General features: G+C 44.8%; 1 long non-coding RNA gene across 1 annotated transcript in view; it reads right to left on the bottom strand.

Annotated features, from left to right (window-relative positions):
• LOC146796234 (uncharacterized) overlaps positions 1-24,029 on the bottom strand; it is a 182,407-nt gene that overhangs the window by 157,900 nt on the left and 478 nt on the right. The window lies entirely within an intron of this gene.

Here is a 24,029-nt window from a genome sequence, read left to right as displayed (position 1 = left end):
TGAATTTGCTGCCCTTTCGGGGCTACGGGTGAATGCCAGCAAATCTTGTCTCTACGCATTTGGCGAGGGGCGACGGGATCCCGGATATATCTTGAACGGCACCAGAGTACAGTGGAGGGGAGACACCTTCCGATACCTGGGGCTTCGCATCTACCGCCAACCGGCGGACCTGCTGGATGGCAATCTAGGTAAGGCATTTGCGGCTATAAAATCCCAGATACGTTTCTGGACCACATTGCCGCTGACGGTCACGGGCAGGGTGGCACTATCTAAAATGGTGATCCTTCCGCGACTCCTATATTACTTTGCTAACCTGCCCCTCTATGTCCCAGCGGCTTTCTTTACCAAACTGTCGCAAATTCTCAGAGACTTCATCTGGGGGAATGGCCGTCATAGGATGTCGCTTAAGAAACTTTATCTCACTACAGACCAAGGAGGATTGGCTGTACCCTGCTTTGAACACTATTACTTGGCGGCCCAACTGCAGTGGATAGCCCGCTGGCTGGCGGATAGGGGCCGGGAAGATACAGCGACACTGCTACCGCCGTACTCATTCGAGCAGTTGCTGTGGCTTTTCCACCCGGCCACCAGGACTACAGCGCCAACCCCGCTCCTACTGGCTGTGGCGTACCGCTGCTTTCGCAGGAGTCTCTTTCTCACTCGACATGTGACCCCCATACGCGCCGGCGCTGCCGCTGGAGGGCACCCCCAGAGTGGCGGGACCGCTCACTTCCCGTGCGTTACTGCAGTGGCGAGAGGTAGATATTCAGGCTCTGGGAGATCTGTACCGGGATGGGGTGCTCCTTTCGTGTGACTCGCTGGTGGAGGAGTGGGGGCTACCGCCGGGGCAATTCCTGACTTATCATTCCATAGTTAGGACCCTGGTTGCCGGATGGGGAGATATAACTGCGGAGCCCAGTCAACACCTTACCATACAGTATCTGCACGTGATGGGGAGAGGCCGGCGGCTGATTCATTGGTTTGCAGCGCCATTACGGACGCATACAGCGTTTTCCCTGGAACCGCTTAAAGGCAAGTGGGAAACAGACTTAGGGAGACAGCTGACAGATAAAGAGTGGGTCCGTATACTGAAAAGCCCGGTGTGTATACCTAAAAATATGCGCCTTCGGCAGATACAACTGTTTGTACTCCACAGAGCGTATCTCACCCCCGCGGCTCTTAATAGCTACTTTCGCTGTACTGACGCAAAATGTCCTAGGTGCGCGGAGATGGGGGCTGATCTCATTCACATGTTGTGGGGCTGTTGTAAACTGCAATCCTACTGGAACGCGGTCCACGACTCCCTGCGCGCTATTACACACCGTGACATACCTTTTGACTGGGTGGTCCACCTGCTGCACCACTTTCGCAGATCCCCGGCAACCAAGGTGACGTCTCGATTCCTAGATTTGGGATTCGCGGTCGCAAAGCGCCTCATAACTAGGAGGTGGAAGGCACAGGACCCACCTCACCCACGGGCATGGAGGTGCTCGCTTGCTGCATGGGCCGGGGCAGAGGGGACTGCTATCAGACGGGAGGAGACATTAGGGCTGCGGAAGACGCCTATAGCCACACAGTGGGAGGAGTTACTCCGGGCACTCAGACGTGTTGAGGAGGTGGATGGAGAGGGTGAGACAGCAAGTGGGGAGACGACTCCGAGGCGGGTGCCAGGGGGCCTGCCGGAATGGTTCGTGGTGTTCCACGCATGCTATGCATCTAGTTTAGGTATCATGAGAACACGCGCTTAGATACGAGGCTGTGAGCCACAGCTGAGCCACAGCACATCAACGTGAGGGACAGGGGGCGGACGGGTGACAGGAACAGGGCTATGTACAACAGAGCTGGTCTAGATTCGAGGTGGTTGAGGTTTTCCATGGGGTTGTTGTTCTATTACCATTTGTTGGAAATAGTTGCGGATCTGGTTGAGAGACTTACTGGGGCAATTTGATGGACTAATGCAGAGGAATGGTGGGTTGTGCATCGTACTGTTTAAGGTTTGAACTGTGACAGGGGTCCTGAGGAATTGGACAGAGCTACCAGTCGATGAGCTGTTATATGACCACGTCCCTAGCATGTGCGATGTATAATGCTATTGACACTAAGAGTTCCGACTACGGAATGCATATGCCAGTGAGCTGTAAGTTTGCAACTATGTTTACGAAATCAATAAATAAAAACAGATTTAAACAAAAAAATGAAGCGATTGTAGTCATTCACAGTAGAAAGCAACTGCCCTTCAACTGGGAAACTTTTCATGGGAGATTAGTACTACTTTTCAGAAGGGCTGCTTCACGTTTCATGACACAGACCCAGCACATGTGTGGGGTTGCTCTAAGGTCCCAATGATTGAATGGACATAAGCTGAATATGCCTTTCACCGTTTGGATCAGATGTGAAACATATTTACACACTGATGGTCTTTATCAGAATCTTGCACTGTTGCACAGGACATACGACCTAAGTGCTAATCTGTCAGCATAGGTAGTATACAGTAAGGGGAACAGTACCAGCACTTCTAAATAGGGCAGCACATGGGCTTCTCAGTGGAACTGCTTTATATTTGAAAGGTGAGCTACACTTCATAGAAAGGTCACCATACATTAAACAGGGCATTATCGTTACTTCTCAGCAGAGTTCATTGATTGCTATGCAATCAATAAAATACAATACCCTTTGTCAGTAGGGCTGCTGTGCTTTTAATGGAGCAGTACATACTCCTCTGAATGGGCATCCATACTTGTAATCTGCCAGATGAGTATTCCTTTTACACAGTAGTCTGGTTTTTATTAAATGATTACAGTAGCTCTATTAGATAAGGAAAGGGTATAATCAATCAATCAATCAATCATGGGTTTGTTGAGCGCAACTACTCACCCATGATGGTCTCAAGCACTGGGGAGAAGGGCAGGTGCAGGTCCCAGTCCATCAAGGAGCAAGTCTGTCGAAGAGCCATGTTTTGAGATTTTTTGTGAAGATGGGTAGTGATGTCGTCTGTCTGAGCTGGAGCGGTAGGGTGTTCCAGGCTCTGGCCACGAGGAAGGAGAAGGAGCGGCCTCCCGATCTGGACTTCCTGATGCGGGGGACCACGGTGTAGGATAGCTGGGCTGATCGTAGGGTCCTTTGGGGTGCGTGGAATTCGAGTCGGCTGTTCAGGTATGCAGGTCTGGTGTTGTGGAGGGCTTTGTGTGTGTGGGTGAGAATCTTGAAGGTGATTCCAGCCTTGATGGGGAGCCAATGGAGTATGCGCAGGTGCAGGGAGATGTGGCAGTGTCTTGGCAGGTTGAGGACCACTCTTGCAGCAGCGTTCTGGATGTTTTGTAGCTTGTAGGTGAGTTTTTTTATTTATTCCAGCTTTGAGTGCGTTGAAGTAGTCAAGTCTGCTGGTGACGAGGGCGTGAGTGACGGTCTTTCTGTCCTTGAGGGGGATCCATTTGAAAGTCTTGCGTAGGAGGCAGTGGGTGTGGATGTAGGAGGATGCGACGGGGTTGTTCTGGCAGTCTATTTTGAGTTCGGAGTCCAGGATGATTCAGAGGTTGCGTGCGTGGTCCGTGGGGGTGGACGGTATATGCACTTGCCACCTCTTCTGAGCCAAGAGGCACTGCTATGTTTGATCTCTCCATCCACTGAGAACCATTGATAAAGAGGAGTTGCATAGTTTGCTTTGACCCTTCCAGAGGTTGCTGTACAAAATACCTATCCCGCATAAGAATGGGCTACATAGTTTGAACGGTCTAACCTTACCACCTTTTCTGGATAATCGTATGCTGCTTAGTTGCATTATCATATGTGGGAAAAAAATGTTGTGGTGTCATGTAGTTGTGCTTGGAAGAATGATTAAGACCCGCCTCTACCAATGCACTAGAAAATAACTACAACCTGGTTTTCCATGTTTCAGAAATCTGAAACGATTAATGTATGCCATTTTCTTTACAATCCGCTGGCATTTATACTCATTTAATTCCTGTGAACAAGCACAGGACTGACTAGGACTGTTTAGGAAAAGAGCACAACATAGACCTCAAGAAAACATATTGTTGATGCAAGTTGCTCCATGAAAATAACAAGGTCAAATGTTTGGTTGCCTTTTTTGCTCTTTTTAAACATGCACCATTTATTCTATTTTCAAACATTCGGTCTGGTATTCTCTGGCTAAGGGGGTTTTAAACAATTCATAAAAAGAAGAGATAAAATACAGGCTCATAGTAGAGGAGAGATAGTGACAAAGAAGGAGCTCTACACAGGAGTTGAATGCCATAAAATCAAGAGCAAATATTTTGCAGCATTCAAATATTGTGAAACAAGTTTGAAACCAAAATATTCTGCTTACATACTTTGTATGTAGACTACAAAAATATTGAGACATAAATATTGTGGACCAGAATATTGTCAACAAACAGGTAAGTTTGTTGATTTTACTATCAATCAATCACGTGATACTTGTAAAACTCGGCCTATCACCCAAGAGGGCATCCAGGCACTGTGCTGCAGGTATCAATTGAAGAGCCAGGTCTTGGAGTCTCTTCCTGAAGTGAGTCAACGTGGGTGAAGAGTCGGGGGGGGGGGGAAGAGAGCATTCCGAGACGTGGCAGTGAGGTGGGAAAAAAAGCATCCTCTGGAGCGCAATCGGTGGATGCAAGGTATCTGTGCGAGGGCGAGGTGTGTTTTGGAAACACATGCACAGTCAAATTAAGAGTATAGCGTGTTTATTTAAGAACAACTGTCAGACACGTCTATACAGTGCAACCCCAGGCAGGGCTGCTCCTACATTCCAGAATCCTTCATCCCCCACTATAGCGATTACCCACCAAGAGAGTGTTACATGTCAGAGTGCATTTACAACGGTTGTATGACATTACAATGCATTCCGTTGCAACGCATGCCTTTACCACGCATGCATTACAACGCGAATGACATTACCACGCATAACCTTTACCATGAATAATTCTTTACCACGCATACTTTTACAACGATTTTCGTTGTAAATTCATGCATGGTAAGGGCATACTCTTGGTAAAGGTTATTCCCCCACCCCTAAACCCTTCTTACAATTACCCCTCCCCTGCCCTTAACCCTAAAATCGGACCCCTGAGTTATTTTTTTAAATCTAAAATTTCCCTTACCTCTCCACGTCGTCTCTTCTTCATGATTTTCCGAGTTGACGTTGCACGTCATAAAGAGGAAACAGAAGTGTCTTTCCGTTTCCTCTAACAACGCCAATTGCCTCCACATCGCTACTTAAACAGGTGCGGTTTTTTTGGGGGGGGGGAAACCCCCTAAAGCCCCCTTTTTTGCACTCATTATTTTATTTGGGGGGGGGGGAGACCCCCCCGAGACCCCTTTTTTAATTTTAGCCTTTAACACACATGCCTTTACTACGTATCTCGTAGTAAAGGTATGCATGGTAAAGGCTATTCGTGGTAACCACGCATGCGTTGTAATGCAAGCGTGGATAAGTTATGCGTGGAAACGGCCGCGTTGTAGTGGCCGTTTCCCATTTACAACACATCCCCCATACTAATGCAAGCAAAGCTACACATCGCTACAACATGAAATGTAGACAAAATGAGATACATAAACATAATCCAAAAAAAATAAAACCATTGTACATTCACATTGTCTTGTTAATTCAAAACCTCCCGTCACATCCAAAAAACAAAAGAACATCAAAAACAAAAACATCCTCCCACAAATACTCATTCAGTTATACACATAATCTGCCAACTTCTTTGGCATACGTTTCATTCGAACCTCCCTCTCCATCCCCTGAAAGGGAAGCTTTTCCTGAGAGCACTGCGACACCCATCAATACCTGACTTGTCTTTTAATTTGCCATCACACTCCTTTTTTGTAATTGTTGGAATACAGCAATCAATGCATGCATAACCAGATGCTTAGAGAACGCCTCCTTCCACTCCTACTCCCAAATAGCTTCCCTGCACACATCACTGACTCCTGCCATGATCCACTCATCTTCTTTATGCCGTGTCCCATCATACCACAGGCTGGTGAGACAGACAATCGGCATTCGTATTATGGGAGCTTGGTACATACTGTATGCTGAAAGTGTAATCCTAGAGGCGATAGAACCACTTCACTATGCATGGAGTACCTTTCCATGTCCCTCCTGAGGTCCTCACATGGATGACTCCAGACGCTGTCTCACGTCAGGTTGAAGGTGATTTAGTCGAGCTTGGCTTGCTTCGGAACATTCTTGTTCCCAGGACCGCAGAGATCACTTTGCTTAATCTTCTTAAAGGAAGTAAGTAATTAGATATTTATTTTATAGGCTTAGTACTAGTCTCACATGCAGCATACGTGCTATTTCGAGTTCCACTTTATTAGCTGATCGTGACCAGGGCCGGACTTGCTACCGGGCGTTTTGGCATGCTGCCGAGCTGGGGGCTGATTTCGTTGATGGGGACCTGTGTGTGCTGAACGAAATTCGTTTTGCTTTGTTTATTTCGAAGCACACGCAGGTCTCCATCAACGAAATTAGCCCCCACTGCAGTGACATCAGCCCCCAGCTCGGCAGCATGCCAAACCGCCAGGTAGCCAGTCTGGCCCTGAACGTGACCTTTGGTAAATCAATAGCTTTGCAACTTACAGCAACAGCTGTTTAGCGTTTTCCCAGAGCCCTCACAGTACTGATCGGTTCTAAGTACTGTGTTAATTTTGTCACTTCATTTTTCTTTCAGTAAGCAAGATTATTAGATTTTGTCCCGGCATCCTGCTCGTTCTTCAAACCGCATACCTTCTTTTTTTATTAGCTCGGCTTAACGTGACCTTTGATCAACTATTAGCCTAACGACTCACAGCAACACAGGTTTAGTGGTTTCACAGAGCCCATTTGTCACTGTTTGGTTCCAGCACTGCTTTATATTTTTCTTTCACCTCAACACACTGTGTTTTGCATGATAGTCTTATTTAAGCGGGCATTTCATTCTGACCCTCGCTAGAACTAAGATGTCTACATATCTATGGATTATAGATTTTTACCATGCTGCTTTAATTTCAGGCTAGAGGACCGCATAACAGACACTTTGGTAAGCCCACTGACTTTTAATTTAATAACATCCCGTGCATAATATATGAGTGAGTACTCTGCTTGCTTTTACTTGGGGCTCTCTACGGTTTAATCACGGTGATATAGTTGTTCTAAACATAACGAATTTTAGTTCCATTGTGATTCGAATAAGGACGACCCAATGTCTATACCTTATTATTGATGTGTCTCTCTCCTTGGAAAATGTTCGGTGTCATTACCGCACACTATGCTACTACTGTACTCGCACACGCTCCTAAAGATGATGGCTGCTTTATGGATATACTTGATTACTGATATGGGTCTTTCTACTTTCACACGCTCCTAAAGATGAGGACTACTCAATGGATTTACTTGATTACTGATGTGTGTGTTTGTGCTTGAACATGCTCTGTGATACAACGGCATATTATGTAACCACCTTACTTTTAACGCTCATCCTGTAAAGACTGAACTGCAGCCATGACATACTTAGGCATAATTGTTTATTTCGCTTCACATTTGGCTTATGAGATCATCTGGCACATGTTTCTATTATAGCCATTGGAATAATCCTGTTATTGAACGTCAATGAAAGATCTGTATAATTTGTTTAATAAGCTGTGCCATCTTTTCTTGTGGTTTGTGTGTCGTAATTTTAACCTTTGAAATTGTTCTTGTTTTTTCCCAAATTCTTTATATTCCTATTCTCCCTGTTTTACACACATCTCTCTCACGTAACTGGCTTGGTATATCTGGGTTTTTTACTGTCTTTTGTTATCAATTGTGCATGCTATCTACATCGTTTTGGATGTAAACTATTGACAATTTGACCCTTCCTCTGTACCATTTATTCTTGTGGCCTTTTGTCAATATCAGTCTTGAGAAAGCCCTCGGTCAATCGGCCATCGAGCGAATTACGTGTCGGCTTTTGTTTTCGTGTGATTTCACTGTTGAAAAGAAGCAATTAAAATGGCATATTCTGCCTACTAAGCACAACAGAATATGAGTTTTGGAAATTATTATTCCTTTCACTACATTTGATTAACGGCCACAGACCTCCATCCACAACTCTGCTTCACCTTTAATGTTGACCAGAATCATATCGGAGACAACAGGGAACATACCCACTAATTTCAACCACGAATCCAGGGCTGGAACAGCCCCATGCACATCCTGTACCTTCTTCAGAACGCTCAGCAGAATGCTCATCGAGGGGTGCCAAAGATTAGTGTATACACTGAAGCAAACACCGTCCCCCAGGTGGTGCAGTCCGCAAAAGGACGAATCAGACCACTCAGCACATCCATTGTAAGAATCCTGTGTTTTTCAACAGGAGATGTAGGTTTTTTCGGAGCCAAAATGGCAAGTCATCCCGATTTTGAGGACGTTTACCCATCACAGAGTTAATCATGATGGGGCTAATCAATCATAAGACCTCCGGCCGTGACCTGGTGCCGGAGAAGCAGCTCCAGCTGGAGCTGCCTGAAGGGCATGAGACAAACTGTATTACACATCTATGAAGATGAATCAACTGTCTGTACAACAGACGTAGCTCTATGATAGTAACATCGAGATAATTAGGATGTGGTGTAAAACCAGTCAAAACAGGCCAAGTGGCCCAGTCGATAGGCAAGGGGCCCATTCAAACAAAAGAGATAGGGTGAGGCAGGGCACCATTAAACCAAATCGGATGCCCCCAGGACGTCTACAAATTTTCAATTAATGCATAAGGACAATAACCTGCTGGAGGAGCAGAGACCGTTTAGGTGAGAAACAAATTATCATTCGCATCCACTGCGGGAAATGTAATCCAAGAATAAAATACTTCAAAGCGGTACGCAGGATCTGCTTCAACCCAAAAATGATGTTAGCCCCTGCACTGGGGACTCAGTGTTTAGTTAAGTAAGCTTTAAACGCCGCGCGGTTAGGTGCTGCATTAGAGACCGGTTGTGCCATGTGTATAAAGCAATGAACAAGTAAAACAGCAGCGCATATTAGGTCCAAAAAAACCTTTTAAACTTCAAGCTTGTAAAACCTATTGAAATAGGGATATCCTACAAATACAGGAGGCCAAGCCCCCCACCATGGACGTCTCCTGGCACCGGTGAAAGGTATTGTAGGCAAGCACAAGCGCTACACAGGGGTCTCATTAATAAGTACCAGACCAAACATTGGCGGCTCCATGTTGCAGGGATTCTGCCCAAAAACAGAACTATGTGTAGGATTATGGGACCTTGGTGTATAGGGACTGAGTCATCCTACCACTTTAGTACCCATGAGCCCAGGACCGACTAGCTATAGTGTCTCACTTGCTTTCCTACTCACTCAAAGAGAAACAAATGATTAGACACCCCAGAACACAACACTCCCAGATCTCTCAGGAATTGCGGTAGCAAGACACACCATTTCACTCATACTCCTGTATTTGTCCACAATAATATTTGACAGAGACACCAACAAGTTTAAAATATTTATTTTAACTAACGCGCTCTAAGATGCAGTATAGGTGCCACAACAAGAAGAAAAATGCCTAAAATAAGTATGGTCAACAAAGCAGTTAGTCCATAAATCATGAAAGGAGATGTCATTGTGAAAAGACAGCATAGCCTAACCTCCTTCCCCTTGGATAGAAATAGTATTATTATATATTAGAAGATCTCTGGGCGTTGTCTGCAGATCCCACACTTCAGCCCATAGAAGGTAGATCTACATCATAGGTGCTGTCTCGCTCTTCTCCCTGGAAAGGTCCCTCTCCAAGTGTGTGTAGCTATCCGTGTATTCCAATAAAACCAAAGTACGTTGTCCTACACAACAGCTGCATCAGCCTGTTTTGTCTAAGTGCTACAGCCTGACCAGAACAAAATAACAAGGGGCATTGTTTTTCAACCCTGCCCACAATCAGACAAAATCCCAGGAACCTGCAGAGTGAGAGTGCAGTGATGGGTTCTTGGGTAAAAATGGCAATAGAGATGATTGCACAAATAAAGTTTTATAGTGAAGTGTGCAAAGCAGGGGGCAAACTGCAGCGTGCTCATGCTAACTTAGAGAAGATGACAATGTCCCCATGGTCCATGTGACAACATAAGGTAGGCTTTGCTAGCTTTTTTGTAGCAGCAACCAAAAACAAAATGGGCTGTCCAGCGGTTGGTTTTTAAAGTGGGTTAAGCTCAGCCATTGCAGAAATACCTCTCAGCTACCTGTGAATAACCCAGATGTTATGTTATGTTATGTTATGTTATGGAAGCTTGTAAAGCGCGCAGCTACCTCCAACGGAAGTGTCCCGGCGCTGAAGACCGCTGGGGAACCCGTCCTGGCTTTCCTTGTGAGATGGTCCCTAACTGGGTATCTCCAAGGTGAAACCAGGCATCCCCGGCGTCTGTGGGGGGCCGTTGTAGAGATGAGGCAAGCTTAATGCCCAGAGTTGCCGAGTGTGTTCCTGGTTAGAGTAGGTACCGAGGCGAGAATGATCGAGTCCGTTTTGACCCTGGTCCACGACCCTGCCGCGTCGGGAATTGAACCCTGGTCCCTGGCCGATTCTCTGCATGCGGGTCTGCCGCCTCTAACCAGTGAGCCACACCTCTCCACTATAGTATGCAAACTCGCCGAAAGGGACTTACGAATACTGCCATTGACATCTTCAACGTCTATGTGAGATGTACCAGAGGGGGTAGACCCTCTGTGACTATCACATCACTGGAGGAATACCTGAGTTTGAGAAATCCTTCTCTCCCCCTAATAATAGCTGGGGATATTAACATAACCTTTGAACCTCTAGACGGGGATGAGATGTAGGAAGTATTGGAAGAAGAAGGGGTGGGTCCCACCAGTGGACTTGAAACCTGTCAAAAAGTGGACCCAAATAGTGCTGCAAGTTAAAGCTATGACTCTGGAGTTTGGCCTTAGGGCAGTTAATGGAAGGCCCAAATCAGATAAGGCTTGGGGCAACACCTTAAACAGACTAGGGGGGCAGAGCCGCATCGATTACATCCTGCTGGATCTGAGGTTGTGGTACTTGCTGGAAGATATGGTGGTTGGTGATACAATAGATAGTGATCATAACCCCCTTTGCATTACAATGCAATATTGATGGGGCGCTCTAGTAGTCCTGCCAAAGATACAGGAGCTGGTTACAAAAGAGGTGTACCCAACAAATGATAGACGCTGCCTTAACTGGCATAATTTAGTTACTGACCAGGACAAATTAAGGAGCATTCGGACTGATTTAGCGATTGCGGCATCGATGTCAGAGGAAGGGAGGCTTGCAGCTACAAGGCTCCATGGCCGTTTCTTCATCCAGCGGAACCACTATTTCACAGCTAATAAACATAGCAAACAAATGCAGTCCAACAAGAATAAGATGCAGGCCTAGTACAACAAGGCTTGTAGGCAATCTATAAAGCAGGGATTTAGTGGGGATAAGAAATGCGGGGAAGGCCTATAAGCTGGAAATCTGGAGAGCAAAGCGGGACTGGGACGAAGCTAGATGGCAGTCCCTTAGTGTTGCATGCCAAACTAGAGAAAGCAAAAAATTCTGGTTGTTGCTGGCTTGGGGTGCTGAATTAGGGCATACCGAATTATAAAACCATATTTCGCCTGATGTCTGGTTCACTCATTTTTCTACCCTATACACCGACCAAGAAGCACCCAAGGAATTGGCTGTGCAACCCAGAAGTATACCCTACAACAAATGGGGTCCTTTTTTATATGGAAAATATTTACTCTGCAATGAGCACTGTAGTCCCTTCCAAAGCACCAGGTCCTAATGGAATACTGGGCGATCTTTTCCTTTAGGACACCCATGGCTGGACATAATATATGTACATACTAATTAATACCATTGCTGAAGGTACCGCCATCCCAGATTCTTGGAAAGCTGCAGAAGTCGTACCAATATTTAAAAAAGGCAATAGGTCATCCCACAGTAATTACAGGCCAATCAGCCTTACTGACGCATTACAGAAGGTTTTTAGCAGGATGCTCTTGAATATAATCCAGCTATGGGCCCATGATAATAATATCTTATCCCCATACCAAGCAGGCTTTAGAGAGAAAACAGGCACTGTAGACCAAGTGTTCCGTTTTCTCCCTCTTTGCGGGAAAACAGTCATAATTGGGAAAGGCAACCTGTAGGTCTCATTTATATACTTTAAGATGGCCTTCGATCTTGTACCTAGGCATAAACTGTGGCAAACTCTTGGAGACCTAAGTTTGTCAGAGGGAATTATAGTTTTACTTAGTCGCCTTCACAAAGAAAATTGAGCCAGGGTGCGATGGGGCTCGCAAGGCCAACTCACAGACCCAATCTCCGTTACCAAGGGTGTCCGACAAGGCTGCGTTTTGGCCTAAACATTTTTCTCACTGTTCATTAATAGCGTGGTTCAATTTCTTAGTGCAAAACCAGCAGATGTTCCTATGCTAGGCGGGGAAAAGGTAGTCATTTTTGCAGAGGATATCCTGCTGGTATCAAAAACACCCGGAGGGCTTTAACAGTTGCTAGATATGGTCCAAGATTTCTGCAATACTAAAGGCTTAATAATCAATACAACAAAAAGCAAATGTATGGCCCTGGACCCTCACAAATCCTTCCAGGCTGCCAGAGGCTTGGATGTATTCAGCTTGAAAGCATCAGTGCTTTTGATTATTTGGGTTTAAAGATAGCTGAAAACATGTCCTGGAAATCCCACCTTAGCAAGATGGTTCTGAAGCATGAACAACTGTCTGGGGTCTTAGGGAGAGAGCATTGATTATCACATAGCAAACCAATTGGCCCTGCACTTCAGGCATACAATGCTAAAGTGGTGAGCTCTGTGACGTATGGCGCAGAACTATGGTGCCTGGAGGAAGGGGCGCTAGAGGGCGCACGGCAAGATGGCTGCGCTTTAGTGCAGCTCCACCGGGCAAGTCAAGAATCCGTCCAATATTTTGCAATTGTCGCACGTTAGAGCCTCACATCGGAGACGACCCATGCCAGTAATGCACGGCACTTCTGCACAGTGATAAAAAATCTGCAAGAAATGGGAGCTTGGCGCAGAATCGCCCATATCCTTGGGAGGCGTTAGGTGCAGGGAAAAACGGCGCTGACCATGGGAACCCAGTGACACTGAATAGGCTGCACCTTCATTATCTCGTAATCGGCGGTGGCTGTAGAGGCAAAGAACAGTGCACAATCGCCAAGGGTCAGGAGACCACCAGCGACGACCCATATGCAACTGGCAATGGCACCCGAGAGTGGCAGCCAGGAGAGCAGAGGCAACAGGATGAGCCGCGGACTGGCGTGGTGAGCCAGCCGATAGGCAGGGGCACAGTGAGGTGGGCTGAAGAAACGCCAGCCTGCCGAGACAAATGGAAGTGCCCCAGTAGCAGGCGCGGTGAACCCGACCACAGACGAACGTTGAGAAAAGGCCCAATAATTAAGCGGTGAGGCATGGCTTGTATGAAGAAATGAATAGGCCTGGCATCAGTGCGTGGCATGAAATAGGCCACAAATGGTGCCCAGGCGATAGAGGTGGGCAGCCGGCCGGAGCCTGCAAAGGTACCTGGTGCTATAACGACAATAGCCGGCATCAGAGTGGATATAACGGCAATAACCAAGTAAGCGAAGAGGAGGAACAGCAAGAAGTGGAGATTGCCGGGGGGGGGGGGGGGGGGGGGGGGGGAGGGTTCCGTGTCTTAGCCCCACTAAGCAACGTCAGAGGGTTGAACGGCGCAATACTGTGAATAAGCTCGATGAGCCCACGGGGCTCCACATTCTCTATAATGGGCTAATGGACTGCACAATCTAGCCCCAGGAGACAGAGTGTGGCGGGCTGCGAAGGCAGACTTAATAGAGGCGCAGGCCAGTGCCCCGTGCCAGACAGAGGCAACCGAGCGAGCTGAAGCCACGCAGCACAGGGACCACGCCGAATGCCTTGATCAGCAAGCAATAGGTCACAGTGCCAGTTGAAGAGCTTAGAACATGAGCCATTGAAAGAAACGGCAAGATGGTAAGGGGTGGAGGTCTAATAGCAGCAAGAAAAGAGAGGTAGCTGCCCTGGAAGGCACCTTGCTCAGCACGTGTGGTATTGCGGAGTGAAAGGATAGTGAAGTACACCCCAGATGCTTCTTGCCACCTGTGCCTCCGACATAAGTATCTAGTCCAACACAGTGCCACACTAACACGAACCGCGCCACATACCAACCACTAGAGAAAGTTGCAAGCACACCTGAGCGCAGCCAAGATAGACTGAGGATGGGAAAATGGATAAAAATGTAAAGTTATGCAGTAATGGCTATTTAAAAGTCTGCCTGGAGGCAACAGTGTAGAGTTGTGCAACATTAGCCCTGATGATATTTGCACAATTATGCAAAGTGAAGCCTAGCAGTGGATGTATTTCATATCTCATCAGCGGTGACATACACACCTTGTGCCTGTCAGCACAGCAATACACGCACCAATTTCTGATTGTTTTAACACAGCATACAGTGTAGAGTGGTGCAGCAATATCCCTAATATTTATTTTAGGATATTTGCGCACATATGCACAGCGAAGCTAAGTGGTGGATGTATTTCTCATCTCATCCGCGGTGAAACGCACACCTTGTGCTTGTCAGCGCGGTAATATGCACACCATTACCTGGTTATTCTAACACAGCTGTGACACGCACACATTGTGCTCATCGGCACGGCGATGGGCACACCAGTACTTTATTTTTGAACATCAATGTATTTTTGGGGGGGAAATTAATGCACAATCTGTCATTTATGACATAGGTAAAGATTTTGTGGTATCATTTTGTAATGTGGTTACCTATAGTTAAAAAAAATCCCCCATCTTTGACAAAAGTGCAAAGATTAGTGCAAGTTGTTAATAATATACAATGCAGACAGTGAATCCACCCCCACCATTTCTAGAGAGACCAGGTGAACCTCCTGTTGGACGCATTTGAAATGTATTTTGGTGCCATTGGTTCAGACAGATTTAGAGCTGAAAGGAAGAAGTTTCTTTTACTCCATTGCCTAGGGTTTGAAAGGAGGGAAACATTCAACATTTTATAGGCTCTGGTGGTGGCAGATGATCCAGAGTTATAGGAGTACCAGGAGGCAATAACAGAAATTGGCCGATAGATGTGATGTTGAGCCGAGTCTAGTTGTTTTGCACAAGGTTTTAAAAAGGGAATCAGAGCGGGATGAAGACGTTGACACATATATTACTGCTTTAAGGAAATTGGTTGCTGAATATGAATTGCAAAATGTTTGTGCTCAATTAGTAAGGGATCAATTTATAAGTCATTGCTCGGACAGAGCTATTCGACAAAAGTTGTTGATGTTAGGCAATCCTACTTTAGAGGAAAGTGTGACAGTGGCCAAGAGTACTGAAATGGCTCAAAAATCTATAAAAGAGTTAGAGGACAGAAAGACAGGATCAGTTAATCCTGTACGTTTGACGTCTGATGTTTCCACAGACAAAAGAGATTTTTCTCACAGAAGAGGTGTTTCAAACACACTGATATATGTTTCAGACGTGACAATTCCTGTCACAACAGAGCTGGAAAATGTTGTCCAGCTAAAAATGTATGTGGGTCCTGTGGCAAGACTGGACATTTTGCTAAAGTGTATCAGGATCATAAGAAACCTAAAACAAGGATTAGTTATGTCAAAGAAAATGATGATAATGAGGTGGATGACATGATTTCAAATTTAAGAGAAATGGTCCTGGTTATAAGTGATGGCAATATGAGAACAGGTGACCCGTCGGATTGCGTTGACCCCTATTTGGATATGGCAGTAGGAGACAAAAATCTCCATTTACGGTTTGATTCTGGTGCTTGCAATACTATGATTACTCAATCTTTATTTGAATGTAAATGGGGCAACAGAGAATTGCTACCACCAGATTGTGCCCAATTTTCTTATGAGGGTCGCAAACTTGCCTATTTTGAAGCTGTGTTGGAATTCAAGGGAAGATGCGTTCAAGAAAAAATATATGTTTCAATCAAGGGCCTGAATATACTTGGGTGGTTCCATCAAGGACTGTTTGACATGATGTTATGCCCTGGTGCAAAGGACCATGTCCTAGCCATCAGAGATGATAGTTCAGTGGAAGAACTCCTAAGTAACTACGCCAGGGTATTTTCTGGAGAATTTGTAAAAATAAAAGATTTCCAGAATCTTATCCAAATTAAAGATGGTGACTTACCTATCAAACACAAGATGCCATGTTAGGGAAGACCTAGAAAGGGAACTTACAGCACTGTGTAGTAAAGGTATAATTGAACTAATAGAATCCTCTACATGGCTTTCTCCATTGGTCGTGGCTCAGAAACAAAATAATGACCTTAGGATTTGTGTGGATCTTCGTAGGCTAAACAAAGAAATCCGGATTGACTCTCACCCCCTTCCTAATATTACTGAGATGGTGGCCATTGCTGCTGGAGCAAAGGTTTTTATGAAACTTAATATGACAGTTGCATACCATCAAGTAGAGTTAGATCCTCAATCAAGACATCCTATAGCCTTTGTTTTGCCCTCAGGATTGTTTCAATGATGTTGCATGCTGTTCGGACGTGCTTCAGCTGCATCAGTATTTCAGTGTCTCATGCTCAATCTTCTAAAAAGGGGTTATGAATGTTGCAATTTTTCAAGATGATGTTCTTATATATGCTCCAGACGAAATGATCCATGATGGAATTTTGCATAAAGTTTTAGATATCTTTCAAGAGCAAGGGATGGTTCTGGAACGGGAAAATGCAAATTTAGAAAGGAGTCGGTAGAATATCCAGGACATATCATAACTGTAAATAGAGTACAGCCAAGACCAGGCTTAGTTAAAGCAATTCCAGAGGCACCTGCACCAAAAGATAAAAATGGTGTTAAATCCTTTTTAGGTTTATGTGAATTTTATTCACGATTCATTCCTGATTACGCAACTAAAGTCAGGCCTATCTCTAATCTGTTGAAAAGAAATTCTGATTTTGAATGGGAGGATGTGGTGGGTTAGGCAACTTTTGTTTGGCTAAAGAAACAACTGAGTGAGGTTAAGTCTTTGAAGCAGTATGATCCCTCTCTGCTGTGTGTGTTGACAGTTTATGCATGTAACCTTGGGTTGAGTGCAGTACTTACACAACAGGCTGATAGGGAACAACATACAATCGGATTTGCATCAAGAGCACTTAGAAATGCCGAATTGCATTATTAATTGTTTGAAAAATAACTCCTAGCGTGTTGGTGGGCTATTGAAAAATTTAGAAGCTACCTATGGGGTAGAAGGTTTGTATTACAAATGGACCATAAACCGTTGGTGTCTATTGTGGGAGATGTATCTAGTACAAACCTAACACCCTGTATAGCCAGATTGACCACAAGACTTCTTCGATATCAGTTTAATGTTGAACATATTCCAGGGGACAAAAACATTTGTGCCCAAGCTCTCTCATGCTTTCCAATGAACATTGATGAGTCAGGAAATATTCAAAAGATTGATAAATCATGTAATGATGAAGATCTACATGATTGTATAGCAGCATTAGAAACTGATAAAGCATGTGCAATTTCGGAGGAGGTTTGGAGAAGGGCTGTTGAGCATGATGACCTTTTGATGTGAGTAGCCAAATTCATTGTTGAGGGGTGGCCTAAATAAAGGAATCTTCAAGTAAACTTGCAACCTTACGCCAAGGTGTGTGATGAGTTGTCTGTAGAAAATGGTGTAGTGATGAGATTTGAGCATATTATTCCACCAGAAAGTGTCAGAAAATGTCTGTTATCCAAAGCCCATGAAGGACATCTTGGGGCTACACTTACAAAGTGTAGAGTTCAGGAATATTTTTTGTGGACACAGATGGATAAAGAAATTGAAAGTCTTGTCCATGGTTGTGAAATTTGCTCAAGGAATGACAAAATATTACAACCTTCTATGCCTCCTTTGACTCCCATTCCCCTACCTTTCATAACCTTGGGTAAAGTTGGGTCATGGTCGATTTATATTCTAGATGGCCAGAGGTAAAATGTATAGGTGAACCTGATTTGAAGGCAGTAGTAGACTTTTTGAAAGAAGTGTTCATGCGCAAGGGGTTTGCAGAGCAGATTGTGGTCTGATAATTGGGGTTAGTTTGTTTCTTCAGAAATGGAATTATTTTCAAAAGAAAGTGGAGAAAAATACCTTATGAGTTCATTGAACCACCCTCAAACCAATGGCATGGTCGAGCACTTGAACAGGGTTTTAGGTGAATGTATACGCAGGGCAATTGTACACAAGTGTGTTATACCAGTAGCTGTTAGAACGATGTTGTGGTTTTATCGAACAATACCGCATTCATCTACCGGTGCCTCCCCTTTCGAATTGTTGAGGGGGAAAAAACCTGCTCCTGAGTTTAGGCCTGCCTGGATGTCAAAATTTCTCAAACAGTTTGTCAATGTCGTCTGACTTAGACAACAGTGTGATAACCGAGGTGGAGAATGCTTAAATGAAACAAAAGATGTTTTATGACAAGAATAAAAGTGAAACCAATAACATTTTTGAGGTAGGAAATGTTTGCATTAAGTAAAGTACATTTGTAAAGAAAGGTGACTCAAATATTCAGAGCAGATGAGGATTGACATTTGTGGAACTGCTGAACGTGTAAATGGTTCAAACTGGTGGAACATTTACAAGGTTGTCAAAGTTGATTCCAAACTCCTGAATGGAGGGGCACTGCTTTCCAGTCCGGCAAATAAGACCAATTTATGTCCTCAAAAAAGTTCCAGTGATAGGGATAAGAGATCCTCAGAAGCTTTGCGCTGAAGTATTAGACATGCGGGTGTGCCTTTGAGATCTAGATAGGTTGTTTTCTTATTGTGTATTTGTACTGTCTGCTGTTGTATAGTACATACAGCGTTCTGCATATTTTTTCACTTTATTTTATATTTCTGATTAGAAATGTTATGATAGTATCCTTTTATGGCACATTACATTTGTATAAACATATTTTATTTTCATTGTTATCTTCTTGTAATCATTCTAACTTGATCTTTCTGTTGACATGTTTTTGTGTTGTTTTAAAAGAAGAAGAGATATGTGGTATCAGTTCTGTGTGTATGGTTATCGCGTGGGCAGTGTCTTGCATTATACTGGTGGTCGCAAGCACTTCCCTAGCTGACCGTTGGGACTGTGCTGCATGACCACTCGCCAACTGACATCGATCCATGTCTGCGGGGTTTTAGTGTTGCTCTCTTCTAATAAATGTATTAACATTAACCTTGGCTTGTGTGGAGTCATTACACAGTCCCATAGTAGATTGTTGGCCTCACATACTACGAGATGTATTGTTACCTACCTGGGTGAAATGAAAATGATGGAGAAAACAAAGGGGCATATTTACTAGAAAAGGGCGCTGCACTGCAAGCCATCTTTATGCACTAAGCTGCATCGTTAGGAAAGTCAAGGGATGCATCGTATTCAGAGCATTATGGTGCATCCCTGTGCTTTCCTCTGGGCTGGTGCACAATTGGCTGCTTATTGACAACTCCGGCATCTTTGCACCATGGTGCATGGGTTCCTGCATTGCAGGGATGATAGTTTTGTACAGCAAGGGATACCTTCCTGCACAAAAACAATCATTGATAATGCAGCACACATAGAAAGGGCAGAAAACGAGTAGAAAGAGAGGCATTTTTCCTCGTTATGCCACATTAATCCCTCCCCTGGGGAAGCATAGGAATCTGATGCACTCCCACGTTATGAAACCTTGTAAAATTGGGAATGCATCACAATCGAGTGTTGCATGTAAACACCCAGAGCAACACCTGTGGAATGCCCCTTTCGCACACAGCAATGTGTGAAAGGGGGCCATATTTACAAGGCCAGGAAGAGCCTGCAAGGTGGCTTTGCGTGGCCTTCTAAATATGGCTCAGCATTGTGCATCTATGGAACTTCAAAAAAAGCAATGCTCCAGTGGTGCTGTGGCCTTGTCAATATGCCCCAAAATGTATATATTCGAAAAACATTCCAATAATCTACTAAACTAAATAATAAATTTGCCTGTTGGTACATTTAATATCCAACTGCATTTATTCAACTGCAAAATTCACAGGCATATGTATTAAAATTACTGTAATTTTTACCACCAGGTGGTAGTTACCCAATCAGGATTCATCACCAATGATATTTCCAAACCACACACAGGATTGCGTAATTACAATACCATTGTTCAATAATCCTGATAGGACACTAATGTCGACAGAGCTCTGTTTTACTGCTGGTGGTAATTTGAACTAACTTTAAACTGCCTTTGTGAGAGGCAGAGGTGTTGACAGATGTTTTAGATCCTAAAATATCAGTGTGTTCTGACTTCAGACATCCAGAAGCATGTCACACTAAAGTCAGGAGTAAATCACACCAAGTCACCACACATCCCTTTGCCTCGCAGCCCTGCTCCTAACTGCCTCTATATTGAAATCTAGAGCTAGATCACAAAAGATTTTTTTTATTTCTTTTTATTGGTTTTTTACAAACAGTAACATCATCAGTAATGTCACAGAGATACACAATGCATCGGCATTACATTTTTTGTTGCAGCAGAAGCATGGTCATCTTAGAGATACACATCAGCAGTACTTAGCAGTAAGCTAGTGAAACCCACGAAGGCCAGTCAGAACACACTTCGCAGTTAGGAGTTACTTCAGCACAGACATCTTTAAGCGGAATCAGGGAGGCCAATCCTCCAACCCGCTACATGGTACATGTTCCAGGCACTTGCCGCTATGGAGGAACGGCTGACACCAGAAACCCAACAGCCTCCCATCTCTTCGCCCCTATGATCCTCCATTCCCAGAACCATAGCTCCCCGTTGTCTAGCCATTTACGTCCCCTGCTTCCCGCTCACCCGCCTCCTGCGGTCGTTCAAGCAGATAACAGGTCAAGGGAGCCCATATGTTCCGCGGCCGAGAGGCCCTGGGCAGCAGCTCCGAGTATACGTCAAGTTGCTCCTGGCATGTCACGAGATCGGTGATCCAGTCCTTAAATTTCGGGCTCGGCCCCTACCCCAGCGACAGGCCACCCTCTGCTTTGCCATCAAGAGCCCCAGTGCCACAAATTTCCTATGCGCTGCCTGTATCGGTCTAACATATCCAAGCAACGCCACCAATGGTGCGGGTTCAATATGCGTATGTACCATATTAGTCAACGTCTCAAAGACCTGTTGCCAATATTCGTTCACCTCAGGGCATGTCCACGCCAGACGCAGAAAATCCGCTCCAGGTGTCCCACATCTGGCACAAGTATCTGTCTCTCTTAACCGACATCTGTACATCTTAACCGGCGTATAGTACAATCTATGTAGGAATTTATAATGTGTCATGTGAAGTCTACTGCTGGCCGACACTCTCTCAGTTTGCAGACAACAATACTCCCACTGCTCATCCGAGAGGACCATGTTGAGTTCTGCATCCCATCGCGCGCGAGAGAGTGGATCAGCCATTTCCCTTTGGGTGTGTATTGTTCTGTAGATCAAGGAAACTAGATGTGTGGCTGTCCTACATTGCAGCATGACATGCAGCGGGGCAAACGCCAGTGGCTCATTTGGGAAATTCGGAGTAATAGATCGAATCCCCTGCCTCAGTCTGACATATAAAAAAAAAAAGATCAAGTGGGGTTCGTTACGACCCTTGCATCATCTGCTCTGCGGAGCGGAACTTCCCTTCATAATACAAATCCCCCCACCTCTGGATATTCATACGCTCCCTGAACTTGTGAAACAATGTCTCCTGCAGCAAAGGAATATTCGGGTGGTACGTGAGCGGCAATGAAGCCGCATACTGCATAGGGGTCTGCAATATGCGCCCAATCCGGTGCCAAGCACTGATCGTACATGTGACCATAGTCGGCGCCCTATCCCTAGGAGCAACAGGTTCAAATAGCACTGCATCAATCGGTATCGGGTGCGCGAGCCAGTGCTCCGCCGCCACCAGTGGCATATACCTGGGCTGTGCCACCCAGTACCAAGCATAATGCGCTTGCGCGCTGAGATAATATAATTCGAAGTTTGGCACTACAAAGCACAAAAGATTTTTGACAGGTATTAGGTGGTAAGGTAAGTTAGTTTTTGCCCCAAACCCCTGTTTCCACTGTATTTCGAAAACAGGATTCTGTAGGTGTTAATATGTGACTAGAACATTTACACATATTTGTTATGTGGCATTTTGTTGTTGTTGTGGTGTGTTCTGTTTTTGTTTGTGCCTCTGTGTATTTGTGGTGCATTATTGCAATGTGACGTTGTATTATACTGTGAATATTGTGTTTAATTCACTTTTGACTGCTTTGCTTTTATGTGCCCTGTTATGTTCTAATTATGCAATGTTGCTTTGTATATGCTATTGTATTATATACGGTTATTTACAGTAGACATGCCAACAAATGTTCCTACATTTCCAGCCAAAGCAAACATTCCATTCACTTTACTGTCACAAGCAAACCTTTACCACTGTCTAAGGAGGTGAATTAGACCAGGCTCTTCAACTACATGAAACACAAGTCAGCTCAAAACAGTAGCAGAGACTGGGGCAGATTTACAAACATTTTGCCCTGAGTACGTATCACAGATGTGATGCAAACCAAGTCAAATGCTTTTTGGGGATTTACTTTCTGGAGCAAAGCTCGTTTTGCACTGGAAAGTTGCCTCAAAGTAACACAAAGTAGCGCTTTTGCACTGCTTTACGATACTCTGCGTCAAGGGGCATTCCATTAGTGTTACATGGGCATTCCCAAACTACCAACCATGGTTTTTGATGCAAACCCATGTCTATTAACAATAATAGACAGGGTTTTGCAGCAAAAAATAATGCCGCCTTGAAGCAGGGGTGAAAGGAGGAATGTTTTTATTTCTCCTAACGTTTGCGGTTTGCAAGCGTGCTGCACTTCACAGCACACACCGGCAGTCGAAATAGGTTTCAAGTTTATCTAGACACAATGGTTAGCATACCTATGCTAGACGTCACGCACATGCCTTTACATTATGGTGCAAAGGTATGTGCATGATGCTCTGCAGCATAATTCCGTGCCAGTGCTAGGGATACAGCAGGAAAGCACCATATCTCTGTAGATATGGTGCTTTCTTTCACTCTCACTGTCTGGGCTTTAAGTGGGATGAAAAATGTGTGTGTCGGGGGGGGTCTCAAAAAGGGGCATGGCCTATGTAGTTATAGATGTAGCTTAAACACATAAACTGAATTTCTTTTTGTTGTTGTTGCAGTTTTAATAGTGCAAACTCTGCCCAAAGGCATTTTGGAGAGCTTCACATGAGCACCAGTTGCATTACACAAGGACACATTTATTTTCGGTAGACACGGGACCTAGTGATTCGCCCAGAATCACAGGATGTTAAGCAGACGCTGAGACTCATATCTGGTTCCCCAGCTGCAAAGTCGGCAGCTCTGGCCATTACGTCACATCAAAGTGTGCAACCAGACCTGTATTTTGGGGTCTCTCTGTGCTTTCTGTTCTTGTTATAACAGAACTGGCATACACCTAAATACAGCCTGTACTATTGGCTTTGTCAGGGGTTGTCTATGTGAGCTCTGCAGAGAAGCCAAGGGTGAGATGATTATGTATTCTGAGCACCTTTTTGACTCACTGACAGCACTGAGAAAATCACACTGCCTTCAGCCTCAGCTCCAGAGCTTTCAACCATGGTCGTTATAAACAGCTGGAGCTGACCTAGTTCAATGCATGCACTATACCAGAGTAATACTGCACAAAAAGAACAAAATACACAACATCCTGAGAATAGCTAACACTCTAGTGGAGTGCAAGATTTAGTAAAACATGCGAAATATATACGGAAATCACTGAGATGGATTACTTGAAAATTACTTAAATCAATTGTTCAGAATCAGTGACGTTAAGGGCACGAATATAAGGCCCTATAGGGACCCATTTCAATGTCCATTCTAAAATACTACTGGACCGGAGACCCGGAGGGGCCCGGCACACCTAAAGCTCTGCCCCTGTCAGGCAATGCAGCTGACAGGGTCAGCGCTGCGTTCCATGACAAGTTT

Source organism: Triturus cristatus, chromosome 10, assembly GCF_964204655.1.
Source record: "Triturus cristatus chromosome 10, aTriCri1.1, whole genome shotgun sequence".
Classification (NCBI taxonomy): Eukaryota; Metazoa; Chordata; class Amphibia; order Caudata; family Salamandridae; genus Triturus; species Triturus cristatus.
The sequence above is the reverse complement of the archived record's forward strand: the minus strand, read 5'-3'. Positions and strand labels throughout refer to the sequence as shown.